Source organism: Ranitomeya imitator, chromosome 6 (genome assembly GCF_032444005.1).
Source record: "Ranitomeya imitator isolate aRanImi1 chromosome 6, aRanImi1.pri, whole genome shotgun sequence".
Taxonomy (NCBI): Eukaryota; Metazoa; Chordata; class Amphibia; order Anura; family Dendrobatidae; genus Ranitomeya; species Ranitomeya imitator.
The window spans coordinates 181,845,657-181,863,109 of record NC_091287.1 but is presented as its reverse complement, the minus strand read 5'-3'; the positions used below and the strand labels follow the sequence as shown (position 1 = coordinate 181,863,109).

The 17,453-nt window shown below is 42.6% G+C and overlaps 1 protein-coding gene across 2 annotated transcripts in view; it reads right to left on the bottom strand.

The window, feature by feature from the left end:
* The window catches only part of TNS3 (tensin 3), a 515,174-nt gene that overhangs the window by 238,837 nt on the left and 258,884 nt on the right, over nt 1–17,453 (bottom strand). The window lies entirely within an intron of this gene.

The window sequence follows — 17,453 nt, the reverse complement described above, 5'->3', positions numbered from 1 at the left end:
TGGGCAGGGAATAGAGCTGGTGTGACAGAGGCTTCAGAGTTACAGCTTCATTAGGATATCAATTTAAACACGGATTTCTCTGTAATAGAGGAAGGGACTGGCCGTGTAAGGTATTGCTGAACTTGCCTGAGCGAGTTGCATGCACATATAAATAGTTTGGGGAATGAACGCGTGCTGAACGATTCGCTGTAAAGGTACCGTCACACATAACGATATCGTTAACGATATCGTTGCTTTTTGTGACGTAGCAATGATATCGTTAACGAAATCGTTATGCGTGACAGCGACCAACGATCAGGTCCCTGCTGGGAGATCGTTGGTCGCTGGGGAAAGTCCAGGACTTTATTTCGTCGCTGGATCACCCGCTGACATTGCTGGATCGGCGTGTGTGACGCCGATTCAGCGATGTCTTCACTGGTAACCAGGGTAAACATCGAGTTACTAAGCGCAGGGCCGCGCTTAGTAACCCGATGTTTACCCTGGTTACCATTGTAAATGTAAAAAAAAAAAACACTACATACTTACATTCCGGTGTCTGGTCACGTCCCTCGCCTTCAGCTTCCCGCACTGACTCTGAGCGCCGGCCGGCCGTAAAGCAAAGCACAGCGGTGACGTCACCACTGTGCTTTACGGCCGGCGCTTAGTCAGTGCGGGAAGCTGAAGGCGAGGGACGTGACCAGACACCGGAATGTAAGTATGTAGTGTTTTTTTTTACTTTTACAATGGTGACCAGGGTAAACATCGGGTTACTAAGCGCGGCCCTGCGCTTAGTAACCTGATGTTTACCCTGGTTACCCGGGGACTTCGGCATCGTTGGTCGCTGGAGAGCTGTCTGTGTGACAGCTCTCCAGCGACCAAACAGCGACGCTGCAGCGATCGACATCGTTGTCTAGATCGCTGCAGCGTCGCTTAATGTGACGGTACCTTGCCTGATCCTTTTATAATCATGAAAGATAAGATGCTGCCAGACACTTCTACTCTCAGCTATTTAGAGCGACTGTAGGCTCGGCCTTGCCTAGAGTGCATGTGTTTAGGACATCAGAAGGAACAGTGTTTGGCCAACAACTAGATGAAGTATCTTTAGTCTGGAAACACATGCCGTTAATGGAGTTTTTCAAGGCAAACCTAGAAGTACATCTAGCAGGAAGAAAAAGCAGCCTTTTATTTGTATAAGAACGGTTTAGTCTCACTATGGACTCACCATGATTAAGACGTCAGAAAAACGCTGCCATGTGTGCATAATGCTGTAAGAAATTATAACTTATTTACAAGTGGTGTACCATAGGATATAACCCTTTCCTTTTTTTAAAAAAAAATGAAGAAATAATTTCACTGATTGTATTACATTCCTGCTGGATTCATCGATTTTTCTGTGCACTGAGTGCTCAACTTTTCCGTGCAGGATGAGGAATAGCCGATATTCAGGTGAGCTGACTATCTTTTGGTTTTTTGTTTATTTGTATCTCACCATTACCATTGATTCTACTTCTGAATTTAGCTAAAAAACCTGCATCAGAAACTGCCATAAAAACTGCACATAAAGCTGGAGTCACACATAACGATATCCATCCAAGAAAACAGTAAAGATGCACAGGCGCTATAAATGCCAGCCACAATGAACGCGTGGTGGGAAAGGAGAGCCCGATCCTCACATCGGCGGTGCTCGCATGAAAACAAATAACAGATCCATGGTATATAGAAGAAAATGCGGCAGCACTCACCGAAGGTTGCGTGGTCCGAAATCTTTATTGAAGACACTTACAGTGAAGATATAATGCTGACGGCACGGGGCAGCAGGAAAGACGAGGAGGTGAGCAAGGAAAGACAACGGCCGTTTCGCGCCTACGGCAGCGCTTCAACGGGTCTCAGGTGTTGGGAAGTGACGTGAGCAAGATAATAGGTGAGTGAAACACAAAACCCACCCTCCTCACGCCCCCAATCACAAACACCTGATAAAGTACAATAGACATGACGATAGCATATGCGAAACATATAAAAACAAGTAGCAAACGGCTGACAAACTGAAATACATTTTAAAACAAAATCTTGGCTGAAAAATCTGTACAAACATAATCCTAGAGGTACAATATTAATACTTGGGAAGAGGAAGGATAAATACCTCAAAATAACAACAGCATACTGACGGTATTAAACATCCAACAGGCAACGTAACCTATAATTTCAAAAAGAAAAAGGGACATACTGACCAATAACATGATTTTATACAGGGATCACAAGAACACGGCCATATCGACCCTATAATTTAATCCTGCAGACCCTGTAGCCTGGTAATATGGTGTGCGCAAAAATTACACTGGCCACAACGAAAATTCCCTCTCGGGGCAGATTGCACACGCATCAGGGATGTGTTGGTGCGTAATTACATGCCAGATCCTCAAGTTAGATGGTTAGAGCAATCTGCCACGAGAGGGAATTTTCGTTGTGGTCAGTGTAATTTTTGCGCACACCATATTACAGGGCGGAATATACAGGTGGGTCCCGTCAAACATACTATCCAGCAATTCACAACATGCAAAACGGATTACATGGTATATGTGGTTTTCTGCCCCTGTAAACGATTTTACGTGGGGAAGACCATTCGCCAGTTGTTCATACGCTTCAGGGAACATGTCAAGTCTGTTCGGACAGGCAAGGGGGTACCCAGACTTATTAACCATGTAAGGGAGGTACATGATGGAGATCCATCAGTACTTTCCTTTGCAGGGATAGAAAGAGTTAAGTTACCCGCAAGAGGGGGTGATCTACACAAGCTATTGTTGGGACAAGAAGCTAGATGGATCATTCGTACCCAGGCCACTGGGTCTGCAGGATTAAATGATAGGGTCGATATGGCCGTGTTCTTGTGATCCCTGTATAAAATCATGTTATTGGTCAGTATGTCCCTTTTTCTTTTTGAAATTATAGGTTACGTTGCCTGTTGGATGTTTTATACCATCAGTATGCTGTTGTTATTTTGAGGTATTTCTCCTTCCTCTTCCCAAGTATTAATATTGTACCTCAAGGATTATGTTTGTACAGATTTTTCAGCCAATATTTTGTTTTAAAATGTATTTCGGTTTGTCAGCCGTTTGCTACTTGTTTTTATATGTTTCGCATATGCTATCGTCATGGCTATTGTACTTTATCAGGTGTTTGTGATTGGGGGCGTGAGGAGGGTGGGTTTTGTGTTTCACTCACCTATTATCTTGCTCACGTCACTTCCCAACACCTGAGACCCGTTGAAGCGCTGCCGTAGGCGCGAAACGGCCGTTGTCTTTCCCTGCTCACCTCCTCGTCTTTCCTGCTCCCCCGTGCCGTCAGCATGTTATCTTCACTGTAAGTGTCTTCAATAAAGATTTCGGACCACGCAACCTTCGGTGAGTGCTGCTGCATTTTCTTCTATATAACACATAACGATATCGTTAACGATATCGTTGCAGCGTCACGCTTTTGGTGACATAGCAACGATCCCGCTAACGATCTCGTTATGTGTGACAGCGATCAACAATCAGGCCCCTGCTGGGAGATCGTTGGTCGTTGGGGAATGATCAGGACCATTTTTTGGTCGCTGGTCACCCGCTGTCATCGCTGGATCGGCGTGTGTGACGCCGATCCAGCGATGTGTTCACTTGTAACCAGGGTAAATATCGGGTTACTAAGTGCAGGGCCGCGCTTAGTAACCCGATATTTACCCTGTTTACCATTGTAAAAGTAAAAAAAAAAAAAACAGTACATACTCACATTCTGATGTCTGCCACGTCCCCCGCCGGCGTCCACAGGGTTAAAACTGCTTTCGGCAGGAGCGCTGCTAATGCACGCGCTGCTGCCGAGATGCAATGACTGTCAGCGCCGGCCGTAAAGCAGAGCACATGCTGTTACTGCCGACGCTGACACAGTGCAGGCAAAGCTCTCGGCAGCAGCATGTGCATTAGCAGCGCTCCTGCCGAAAGCAGTTTTAACCCTGTGGACGGCCGGCTGGGAACGTGACAGACATCAGAATGCGAGTATGTAGTGTTTTTTTTTTTTTTTTTACTTTTACAATGGTAACCAGGGTAAATATCGGGTTACTAAGCACGGCCCTTAGTAACCCGATGTTTACCCTGGTTACCCGGGTGCTGCAGGGGGACTTTGGCATCGTTGAAGACAGTTTCAACGATGCCGAAGTCTTTCCCCTGATCGTTGGTCGCTGGAGAGAGCTGTCTGTGTGACAGCTCCCCAGCGACCACACAACGACTTACCAACGATCACGGCCAGGTCGTATCGCTGGTCGTGATCGTTGGTAAGTCGTTTAGTGTAAAGCTACCTTAAGATTCTAACCTTAAATGGGTTATCTCATGAACAATCAGTAGATCTTGGAATAAAAACAAAGTTCCACAATTGGATATGTTAGAAAATGTTCCTGTGTGGAGATAATCTTTATTAGGCCAGGGTCACATGAGCTTAGATTCTCGCATGGAAGAGAATTGGATTGAATATGCAAACGACACTGTGATCAGAATTTGAGCTGAGTGTCAGTTTAGTGTGGTCAGATTCTCACAGAATTTTAGCACAGGCTAGGAGAAGATGAAGAACAAGATTTCTCCATCTGCTCCATTGTATGAGTCTTTGGAAATCAGACTGCACTCGTATGTCATCCAAGCGCAGTCCAATGTTTTCCAAGTATCTATAGTTTTGAATGGGCGAGTGTGATCCAATTAACGTAGCAACTCGCAGCACATTGCAATATTTTCTCATGCTAAATTGGCATGAGAAACAAATCACAGATCTGCACAGCCCCATAGTATATCATTCAGTGCTATTCAATAAAACATTAGATGGCACTCATCCGATGTATACACTCCTGTGAACGAGTCCTTAATGTGCCCTTGCTTTGTGTTGTGCAATGGCTGTGTCTGACCATGCAGGGACATGGTCTGATCATATCACAGCTCCTGGTCAGGGGAGGAAGCAAAAGCAAACACAGATAGGACAGCACAGGGTCACAGCTGATTCTTTTTAAAAAGATTTTATTTCGCAGAAACAGGCAGGGAAATGTTTTAGATCACAGAAAGAATCAGCTGTGACACCATGCTGTCCTGTCTGTATATTCTTTTGCTTCCTCCCCTGCCCAGGAGCTGTGATATGATCAGACCATGTCCCTGAACAGTCAGACACGGCCATTACACAGTACACTGCAGGGGCACATGTAGAAGATTATCTCAGCACAGAAACATTTACACACATCCAATTGTGGAGATTATTATGTATTCATTAAAACATACTTTCTTCATGGGAAAACCACTTGTTCTACTATTCTTCAATAAAATGGAAGTTTTATACATATAAGACCTCTGAAAGTAGAGCGGAAGCTTCATCGCCGGGTCAGACACATTTTTTGGATTTTGCTGCTGTGGCTGCCGAGCCGCGACCCTGGCTGACGGACAGACTACTGGAGTGAGACAAGGATGGTGAGCTGACTAAAAATTTTCTTTTTTCTTATAAAGCAACATTAATACAGTCTGCGCCATTTCCTTTCCACTTCAAAAAATACAAGAACCTCAACAAATCCTATTTACATGCAACCATTTCACAATATATCTGGTATAGAATAGTTGTGGGTGGGTTATATAAAATTAATCTTGTATAAATAGAGCCTCACCCCTTGTATTCTCAAGTATGTAAAGTTGTCCTTAAGAGTACGTTCCCACGGTCAGTAAACGCTGTGGATTGGACGCTGCGTACAGCATCCGACCTGCAGCATCCAAATATTACAGCAATTTATTCTGCAGAGACGCTCCGTCTCCGCGAGATATCACCGTACAATGCATTGGACGTGGTGATTCCGCACAGTTCAATGAACATATGTGGATTCAACGGTGTTCAAAAGCCGGCAACACTTTGGACGCAGCGAACATGTGCCAACTACTGACTGTGAGCACATACCCTTATACATTGGATAGGGGATAACTTATAACTTACTGATCACTGGGGGATTGACTGCTGGGATCCCCTCTAATTCCGAGAACCTGTGAAAGGAGTGGTGGGTCGATCATGCGCACAGCCATTTCATTCATTTTCCCATAAGAGTGAATGAAGTGGCAATGCGCATCATCGACCACCGTTCCCATCACATGGGGATCTTCAGAGCCCCAGCTCTCTGGATTGATGGGGGTCCCAGGAATTAGAAGTCATCCCATATCCGATAGATAGGTGACCACTGTCAAACTTAGGAATACCACTAAATGCATAACATTTGAAATTTTCCCCAAAAAATAACAAACAATGTAGACATTTTTTTCTTAAAATTGTTAATATAAAAAAATTAATCACTTCTTTAAAACTAACTACACTTGGTTTCACACTTATTTAGCACTTCATGGATATTTGGGGCCTTACATTTAAGAACTGATGACTCGCTGGCTGAAATTTTGGGTCAATTACCATTTGTTTCCTTCATAACAGTCTGATTATATGGCTGGAAGAACCATAGTGTTATGAAATATTTTTCACATCTTTAGTTAATAAGCAATAGTCAGAGAGTAAGTTCAGATATGCTGCCTGCTAAAGCTGGAAGAACGGTAAAGTGCTCCTATATTTCCATCAAACTCGGAAAGATCTTGTGTATAGAGTCAGTATTACACTGACGGACTGGACAAGTTAAAGCCAGCAACCGCCTGAACCTAAATCGCAATATTACCACAGTCACCAGGAGCCTATTTACCCTGTGTGAGGAGACCAGACATAGCAAACATTTGTGGTAGCCAGTGACTGATGGCTAGCTAGAAACTTATATAAAGCTCACTATTAATTGTTTCCAGGAGGTGTCATACAGCATGGAGAAGGAGCAGATGTTGTGGGAAGATTTGACATGGGGTCCCGCAGGCACTATGGGGGCTGGCAATGGTCAGACGCCAGGAATAGGCTACTGATTAAGGACAAGTTAGATTTCATCAAATACATTTTTCCCTTTTTAATCTGCATAGACACCAGGGGAACAGAAAACCGAGGACTTCAATTTATTTCACAGATGTTCAGAAGAGGTTCATGAAGCTCTATAAAAATGTTACAAAAGCTTGTAAAAAATGTGTTATTTCACATTTTCAGTTTTATGGGTACATTTTTCAGATCGCTTTAGTGAATTGATACTTCTTATGAAATATTTTCCTAACTTAATGTTTTTCTCATTTGATTCTAAATTGAAAACTTTCCAAGTGGTGTATACACAATTCCACTATAAAATTCTGCTTCTCTCATCTACAATTGTTTCCAGTTTTCGTATAGGACATAAGTCAGCAGCCATGGTTCCTCAGTGTGGTTTCATACTAGATTGGCCCTTTGGCCGCTCTCATTTTGTAGAACGTCTTTATGGAAGGTCCAATCACGTTAGAGATTCTAAGCTGCGCAATAAACCTATAAAAATATAAAAACTAGACAACAAGCCGCTAGTTCATATACTGTACTTCACCTGGTACAGCTTTGCTCAGACATGCTTTTCACAATATTTTTCCCATTATTTTCACAGAATTGTTGCGGAGTTTTGAATGCCATACAGACTTTACAGCAGGCCTGAGGCCTAAACAATGTCCCGGATAATGTGTATAATTTTATGTGTCTTTATTGCCCCATATACTTTTTCAGCATGAAAGACCCACAAAATGCCTGAAAAGCTTGAATGATGATGGACCTCCCACTAGAGTAGATTTCTCTTTTCATAGCAGGCCCAGGGGCAGACATATCGGTACCACTTTTGCAGCCATGTCAGATGCATCACGGCACATTGGGGAAAAGGGTCCAGTCAGGAATCTGATTAATGTTTATCTAACCATGATTTTCTAACACCAAGCTTAGTAAAAATGAAACCCAAAAGACAATGACAGAAGAGAGTATTTTTCACCATTTCATCCCACCTGGAATATATTCTTGCTCCTTAGGCCATTATATCGTAAAATGAATGGTGTCATACAAAATTACAACTTGTTCCACAAAACAATAAGCCCTCACAGAGCTAGGTCTATGGAAAATAAAAATAATGGCTCTTGAAAGAAAGAGGAACAAACTAAAGAGTAAAAACAAAAATGGTACCGATCAGGTAGGGGTTAAAGGGTCAGACAATGATATGCAGGCTAGTTGCAGTATATGACATGTGAGAGTTTTCTTAATTCTGCAAAATAGTTATTTAGTGAATTTTAGTAAGCGATGTCAGATCGTTCCTGCTGGTCCCACACAAACCTTAAAATGGCGAAAAGTAGCGCTAGTTGCGAACTGTGAATCCAAACTTAGAACTCCATGTCAATCTTCAGAGCTGCATTTCAGTTCTCTGCTCAGGGGTGTCCGCGAATGCCAGTGTGCAGGGTACAGGGGATTCTGTCTATTTTAGGGGGAGATTGGAGGAGGCACATAGGTCTGACTGCCACTTATCATCAACAGTAAAGACAGATTAGGGAGACCGGAGTGATATCATTTTCCCACAAAAGTAAGTAAATCACCTCTGAGGCTTGGTTTCTTATTGCAATACTTTATTGTAAAGATTCAGGATCACTGAAAGGCTAATTGATCAGCTATACAGCTTACTATGCACTTGGGTCCAAGTAGTCACAGCATCTCCAGACGACAGGTCATGCGGGAGGCTACTAGCATCCAGTGGGAAGTACCTAACAAAGATGGTCCAAGGAAGCATAACTGGTTAACTGACAACCATGTCATAGATGTCCAAGGCTCAAGGATGCATGCAACTAGTGAAGGCTTGCATGTTTGGTCTAATCCCACAAAAGAGCTATTGTAGCACAAATTGACAGAAATATTATTTCTTACCACGATAGAAAGAGGTCAGAGCACAACCATGCATCACAGTTTGAAACGTACAGTGTACGTGTCAGCAGACGTATCTGTGTGCCCAAGCTAATCTCAGTCCACTGACAAAAGTGTTTACAATGGACACGTGAACTTCAGAACTGGACCATAACCAATAGAAGGATGTACCTCATGTGTTTAGAATGCTCATTTGGTCCCAGCACTACCTGCGTACAAGCTATTTTTTGCTTTCAGAAAAGGCGTATGATGTCAAGAGTTGTTTCTTAAAAATATTTGAAGTGTTCTATAAAGAAAAGACTTCAAAGAATTCAGTCTTTACAGGAATGAATGAATAACCGTTTGCAACCATTTAGTTCTGTGTGGGCCACGGGTAGGGTTTCACATTTATAAAAAGGAAAACAAACAGAGGTAGATGTAAATCTGCCTTCATTTTAACAAGCTAAAACAAGCCGGCTTCCAGATGGAAAGGATCAAAGTGTCTGAGTCACTTCAAAAACTTAATCCCCTGAAGGAATGCTTCCCTCCTATTTTATACCTGGGTTCTCATTAAATGAGAAAGGGACAAAGATGGTTCATTCTTAATCTTCAATACAGCAGTAAAACAATGCAGTCCTTCAACAAACAGAGTTCACTGCACCTTAGATATCTTGACAGCTCTACAGAAGCACTGCACAATAGCGGTGTCATGTAATAGCATATGTACAAGGAAAATAAACATATTCATATCCATGTGTACCTACACCCGACACCCTGTGTTAACAGGAATCTGTCACTGTAATATGCTTCTATTAAAAAGGGATTTCCTGGTTTTGGAAAACCCCTGTCCCTCAGCTGCAGTTTGCTTAATAGAAAAAAAAAAAGGGCGCCTTACTCACCCTCTCTGGGTCCAGAGCATGGTCTCTGCTGATGCTCCCACTGTAGGCTATTGTATGCAGCACTGACGTCACGCAGTGGCACTGCAGCCAATCAGAGAGCTCAGCAGCCCATGCGGTCAGCACAGGCAGAGCTTCGTTATTGGCTGCATGCTGTCGATGTGATGTCAGTCAGGGACACAATAACAAATCCGAGGAGCAGCGACGGAAACTCAGTGCTGGACCCAGGGATGATCACTAAAGGGCAGATTGTCCCAACTAAAAATCGGAACACCCCTTTAAAAGATCGGAATAATTGGGTGAGGCCTGTTGAGCTATTAGCCACAAACGCACAAGATATGACACCATTTGGCTAGTAGTATAGTGACCATTAAATATGTTGCCCTTAGATAATAGGCAGTATTCTAAGGTTTCTGTGTGGTTGGTCATCATCATTTACAGCAGCTTACCAACCAGGGCATGAGAAGTACTACACATTTGTTATGGTGCCCTCCTTCTGCCTCCTCTGCTCAAATTAGCATTTCTTCCCTCTTATTTCAAAGATGGCTGCCACAGTAACATGGGGAGAGTAATGGTAAGTCTAAAGTACAGCTCCACAACACAGGAAAGCGTGGTCAAGTCACAACTTGAGTTTTCATTTCAGAAGATGGCTTCCGATCATGCGTAGTGCGCCTCTGAAGACGCAGTGACACTGCCAGAACGAGCGGTGTGCATGCACTAGATTTGGATAGCTGGCAATGATGCCACTTGTGCGAATTGTTATCAGGCCCACAAGGGTGTGATAACATGGAGAGAGAGCCGACTAGCCTGGGGAGCTAATGCCTCATCAACTAGTCAAAGCCCTCATTAGCATAGGAAACGGGGACCTTTATAAACGCTTTTTTAAAACATCTATGGAACTGAATCATGTTATACAGAGCTGGTTAGGGAGGGCGTTTAATCACACATAGGTGAATGCTGCTGGGGTGGATGCCATGCGGGACGCCAAAGAAGTCCACAGCCTCTAAATTCTTTCAATCTTTTGGAACATACTATAGCATACTATAGTGCATCACCTAGGCCACAAAAGGAATTTGGTGGTTAGCGCAATTTTGGGTTACCTTGGTTTTAGAGGGAGGGTGAGTGTTTAACCCTTTACCAACACATGATATACTGGTATGGATACTGTACATTGATGCAAGCTCACACGCCAAGCCCACAATTTTCCTAGCAGATGATGGCTGATATAATCAGCCATCATGTGCTTTTAACCCTGCTGTTCTGTTCGGTCTGGGGAGACCTACTTTGAACTTTGGTATTTTTTGGGGTGTTCAAGATGCGGTTCTGAAACTTGTGGTTGATTGACTTAAATGAGGATGGGTCGGTCGGCCACGGGTTTCAGAGCCGCATCTTGAATATTTTAAAGAATATTGAAGTTCAAAGTCGGTCATTTTTGACCAACAGAACAGCAGGGTTAAATGATACTGTTAATCTCTGACAGCAGCATTTTAGGCTACTTTCACACATCAGGTTTTCACCGTCAGGCTAAATCCGGCTAAATTTAAAAAAAAAACGGATCAGGCGAATGTTGCCGCCGGATCAGGTTTTTTCCCATAGACTTGTATTAGTGCCAGATTGCACCGGATGACATTGCGTTTCGTCCGGTTTTCGCTGGATCCGGCAAATCTGCCGCTTCCGGTTTCTTAAAAAAATGTCCACTGCAATGTTTTTGTCTCCGGCGAAAAAAGCCTGAAGCGCTTCCGACTGTTTGCTAGAATGAAAGTCTATGGGAGCCGGAAGGTGTCGGATACGGAAAAAGGCGGATCCGGCGGCCTGATCCGCTTTTTTTTTAAACTGAGCATGCTCAATTTTTTTTTTATCCAATAATCTAGATAGGCTAGCCGGATCTGTCAAAAAAACGGATACGTTGCATCAGTTTTTCACAATCTGCGCCGGATCCAGTTTTTCCAACATTCGCCGGATTTAGCCTGACACTGAAAACCTGATGTGTGAAAGTAGCCCAACACGCGATGGCAGAGGGGCATGTCATTCCACGTGCCCACTGGTATGCTCATTATGTGCTTGCAGGTCGCCGATGAGTTGCCATGACAGCCAGGGGTCTGCTGGAGCCCATCCGTGCCTGTCATTACAATACTCTTGTGAAAGCCAGGTCATGATTTTAGTTATATATAGCAGTGTTGATGCACAGCTATGTATAGCAGAAGTGAACAGTCGCAACTTCAAGTCCCCTAAGGAGACTGTTACATACACTAAATCACTTAAAATAAAAAATATGAAAAAAAAAATCATAAAAAAGTTAAAATCACCTCCGTTTTTGCCCCATTAAAAAATAAATAAAAACTAAAACATATTTGGTATCACTGAGTTCATAAAAGTCAGATCCATCAAAATATAAAATAAATCAGATTGGTAAATGGCGTAATGAGAAAAGCAATCCAAATGCCAGAATTATGTTGTGTTGGGCTGCCGCAATATGGAAATAAAATGCAATAAGATGTGATCAAAGCCTTGCATCTATCCCAAAATGATAATCGGCAAAAATGTCAGCTCAGGGCGCAAAAAATAAGCCCCCACATCACAAAAATAGCAAGCGTTATGGGTCTCGAAAACTAGCGACAAGCAAAAAAAAAAAACATTTTCAGCACAAATAAAAATAAAAACTAGGCATGTTTGGTATCTGTATAATCGTACTGATCTGGGTAATCACATTTTTTCCTGCTTTCTAGTGCATCACATGATCAAATTAATTATGTCATTCAAAAGTACAATTTACACAACGAGAAACAAGCGCTCATACGATTATGTGGATGGAAAAATGTTTACAAAATTATGGCTGTTGGATGAATGAACAAGAAATGAAAACAAAAAGAAAAAATAGAAAATGTCGAGGGGTGAAAGGTGGAAAAAAAGTGTTAGGAATTCCAGGATAATGCAGTGGTCTGATAGGGCAGGAGGAGCTGCCGCTATGATGTCCATGTGTCCGAAAAGATTCCTATGGGACTTTGTACATTGCAGAAACATTTCTCCATTGCCACAAATACTATGTAACTAAAATAAAGAAATCATTTCTGACAATCTTTTTACTCCTCACTGTTCCAGTGTGATACTCCCCATATACCCCACCTTGGCCATATAGCCCTAGTGACCGCTGCAGCCCGTCACTGGCTCCATTGGTGCCATATGAAGCCTCTGCGCAGGACAGTGTTTGTCACATGGGGTATACAGGAAGGAATTGTGTGGAAGGTAATGAATCACAGGGCAAAATCAGCATGTTTCGGAAAGGCTGCCACACAGTCCACCACTTGTACTACAAAAGGTAGAAGAAGAGAACATAAGGGTATTTTCCTAGAGGTAGTATATACAGCAGGTTTTCATGTAGAAAATCCGCTGATTATTATTGTCACACTGTTGCGAATAAGAAAATACGTAACGTAAATTGACCAGTGCTGTGGATTTCAAATATCTACTTATGCACAAAAGGATGAAATATGTAAGAAATTCAAAGCATCTTCATACTAGTTTCTGAAATTAGATTTTTATGACAAATCCAGAAGACGTTAGACTTTGTGTAATCTAAGTGTACCTGGCACACTGCATTAGACAAGGCGGCCTATGTATATCCGAAGAGTGACCTTACATTTACACCCATTCAGATGAGCTGAACATTGGGAAAGGAGGGTTAGGCCATCTAAACGGGCAAGTGACCAATCAGGAAACAAGCAGAAGGCCAATTCGTAGGGTGCAATGATTTGTAACATGGATTTGCTGCCGATGACATGATGTTCTATAACCGCAGAACGATCGCATCAACAATTGTTCTGTGCACACAGAAGTTTGGTCAGCCTGTCTAAGCGTGCTGTTAAAGGAATCTCATCAGGTTTTTGCTACCCCTTATGAGAGCAGCATGATGTAGGGAAGAGTCCCCGAATGCAGCAATTTATCACTTACTAGGCTGCTGGCTGTAATTTTGATAAAATTACAGTTTATCTACCTGCTCCCTGAACTCTGTATAGCCCTGCACACATCATTGATTGGCAGCTTTATGTGTACACTGTGCATAGGCAGAAAGCTCCCAATCAGTGGTGGGGGCGTGGCTGGACTACATGGCAGTAGGTTTAATAGTCCTCTGGTGATAATTTCCTACTGATATTCCGGTAATTTTTTCAAGGTACAGCAAACAGCCCAATAAGTGATACACCACTGAAATCAGGGTCTCTGTTTCTACATCATGCTGCGCTCAGATTGACAAAAACCTGGTGACAAGTTCCCTTTAAAAGACTGCAGGTTGGCTTGCATATAGCCGGTCTGTGGTCATTAATGGCTGCATGTAAATGTGCCTTCAATCTGATTTTTTTCATCAAGGTGAAAAAGTCACTTAAAAATAGAAAACAACTTTTTCAGCACAGTTCAGAAGCGCGCACTTTTGGTATGTTACAGCGATATCAATGGCTTAATCAGGCCAAATTCCTCTCAACAATAGCCCCAAGCTTAAAACTTACTTTCCACTCCAAGAGATGAACACTAAAGGCCCTCCATGTTTGCATGCAAGGTTTCAAAACATTTGTGGCATGACATTTAGACTTCACAAATCGTCTGTAGTGCCATCCTTGCAATTATTAATCATTGTATCAATTAATTCTAAAACATCATTTTATTGCAGGGTCAGATGCAAAAAAAAGGATGTTTGTCTGCAGCTCGTCCTAGGTCATGACTGCGAGGGCGCTTTCATCCTCTATACTCTGAGTGGGAATGTTTACCTAACCACAGACACAAAAAAGTTGTGGTTTCAAGATGTCGCCACACAAGGCAGATGCGTCCTTTTAATAATGTCTACCAGATTAGCCACATTAATGTGCGCAAACACAAAAGTAAAATACTACAATACAACTCCATTAAGCTAATATATCCAGAAAAAGACTTTAACGTTCTTAACAGAGGGCATCAATTCACACACTGTGATTGGGAATCTGTGCTTTTATATGCAAAGCTGTAAATTCAAAGAAATGCAATAATAAGAAATACATTAATGAAAAAAATTCTAAGAAAACCACTTTAATTTGCCACACATATAAATGGGAATCCAGCACTCAAATCCGATGCCGTTTATTCACAGAAGTAAGCTGTACATACAGAAAAATTGGAGTAACCATAAACCACCAGTAGAATTAAAACAAGAATATTTATTAGAAAAAAAATCATTAAAAATAGTTAACAGTGTTACAGTATGCCCTCCCCTTGAGAAAGCTGTAACCGAAACGCAAGTTGGGGAAGTGCTGGCAGAGCCCCCCCCCCCAAGTCTTTACCCCCCACTAGAAGCATGAGGCAAACATCACAACCCGTAAACTAGCCCACTGGGCGCCTGTTACTACATATGGGGGATGGTTGTATGGGTTTAGTATATACCATGCATTGCTTGATACTCTGGATTGGTTTGGTGGATCTCTATCTTCCTTATTTTGACATACGGTTACATAGTTAACCATTTTGAATGAATTTTTTCTATAAATATTCTTGTTTTAATTCTACTAGTGGTTTATGGTTTTTCTTTGCCATGTGCATACTACTCGGAGTACTCCAAAGCTTGATACTATCTCATGGGGTGGGGGGTGGGGGGACATTAGACGTTAGTCCCGTTCCTATTGATGATCATGTGTCTTTGGGATATCTTCTCATTACATAAGAAAGCTGTGTATAAACAAAGTTGACGTTTCAACCTCTCCGACCTTTATCAGATATATACAATATAAGACGAATGAGTCGAATCTGAGATGTGCAATATGGAGTAAGTGACACGTTCGCCTGGACGGATGTGCCCTTTTTATACATCGCTTAGGCTACTTTCACACTTGCGTCGCGCACTGCACGTCGCAATGCGTCTTTTAGGAGAAAAAACGTGTCCTGCAAAATTGCTTGCAGGATGCGTTTTTTCTCCATTGACTAACATTAGCGTCGCATTGCGACGCTTTGACACATGTCGCAACAGTCATGCGACGGTTGCGCCGTGTTGTGGCGGACCGTCGGCAGCAATAAAAGTTACATGTAACGTTTTTTGCTGCGTTGTGTCCGCCATTTCTGACGGTGCATGCGCGGCCGGAACTCCGCACCCACCTCCCCGCAACTCACAATGGGGCAGTGGATGCGATGGAAAAATGCATCCGCTGCCCCCGTTGTGCGGTGTTTGCACAGTATGCGTCGGTACGTCGGGCCGACGCAGCGCGACGGCCCTGTACCGACGCTAATGTGAAATTAGTCTAACTTAATTGAATAAACTGCACCCAATATGAATGCCAGATCACCATTTATATATTCCATTGGATTGGGACCCCATCTGTGCACCTAATAATTAAATCAGTTCTAGTCATTAAGGAGCCAATATATAGTTTAGAAGTAGTTTACGCTGCATAAGGCAGTTTTGAATTTGTCGAGTGCGATGGTGGGAGCAAGGACTCCTTTTCTAGGACATGTGCAGAACTCTTCAGAGCTCTGCACATGCTCAGAAAGGAGCATTTTCCTCTCAAAAGATGGGGTCTGCTCACGTGCGGACTGGGGCTGAAATTCAGTCCTGGCATTTGAAATCACGCAGGCCCACGTTGTCCCCATCCCCAAGCACCAGATGGGATATATTAGCAATATCACCCCGGATGAAGGAAAGCAAGATTTACTACAATACCAATATTTCTAATGATACCCGTGGCCTGCTGGGGTAAGTGATGGAGTCAGCGACTTTGTGCTCTGTCACAACTCTTAACAGTATGTGTATCTTGAGGTCACCGATTCTGTTAACAATTTAGTAGTCAAGGCGGCCCACGACCAGACAGGCCCTTCTGGCATTTGCCAGAATTGCCAGATGGCCAGTCTGGCCCTGGGTCCGCTTACCACATTGACTGCTCGCTGCATCTGTACAGTTCTATGGGCTCCGTCGACTTCAATGGAACACAGAGAATTGTAAAGCCAAGCATGCCTGCGTGAGCCGCATATCGGAGTGTCAGCATTCTGGTTACATAGTGATCACTAGGGCACGCACATGAATGCTGGAGCAGATAAAATGAGTGCAGAGCGCTGCAGACACAGGACTTGATTAAAAAATAAAGATGTGGTTAAGAATCGTTAAAATTTAGTAAAAAAAAATAAAATAGTGAAACTGCCATTCCAAGCATTTTTATCTTAGCTAATAGTAGCTTAAAACTACAAAAATGCACAATCTATGTAGCACGGGAATGGATTAGTAAATATGTAACATAACTCTAGGAAAAGGCCCTAATTATTGTAGGTATGACGAATAATACTAGCCTATAAGGGGGTTTTATAATCCCACTTAACAATCACTTTGGAACAGTGTAGAAAAACAAGCCTTTGGGCTAATGACAAACCATTAGCATTTACAGACAGGGTGGGTTCTAACCAGCGGAATAGTCAAGTCTGTTCATCAAGATCCTAACAGATAGCAAACTACTGGAGAGAGAAGTGCCAAACATGAAAACTACAACACAACAGGATGATCCAAGACACAAGGAGCAATGGCCTAGCTCACAACGTGAAGGTGAACTTGGGGACCAAACAAGCAAACAAAAGAAATATTATGTACATTTATCAATGTACATAATACATACCTTGTCATATATTGCAACTAACATCATTAATGCGTAACCCTTTCACCCAGAAGCCAGTTTTCACCTGCCTGACCAGGCCAATATTTTCAATCTGACCACTGTCACTTTATACGTAAATAACTCTGGAAAGTGGTAAAATTTGGGGAAAAAAATAAAAAATTTGGCGAAAATGTTGAAAATA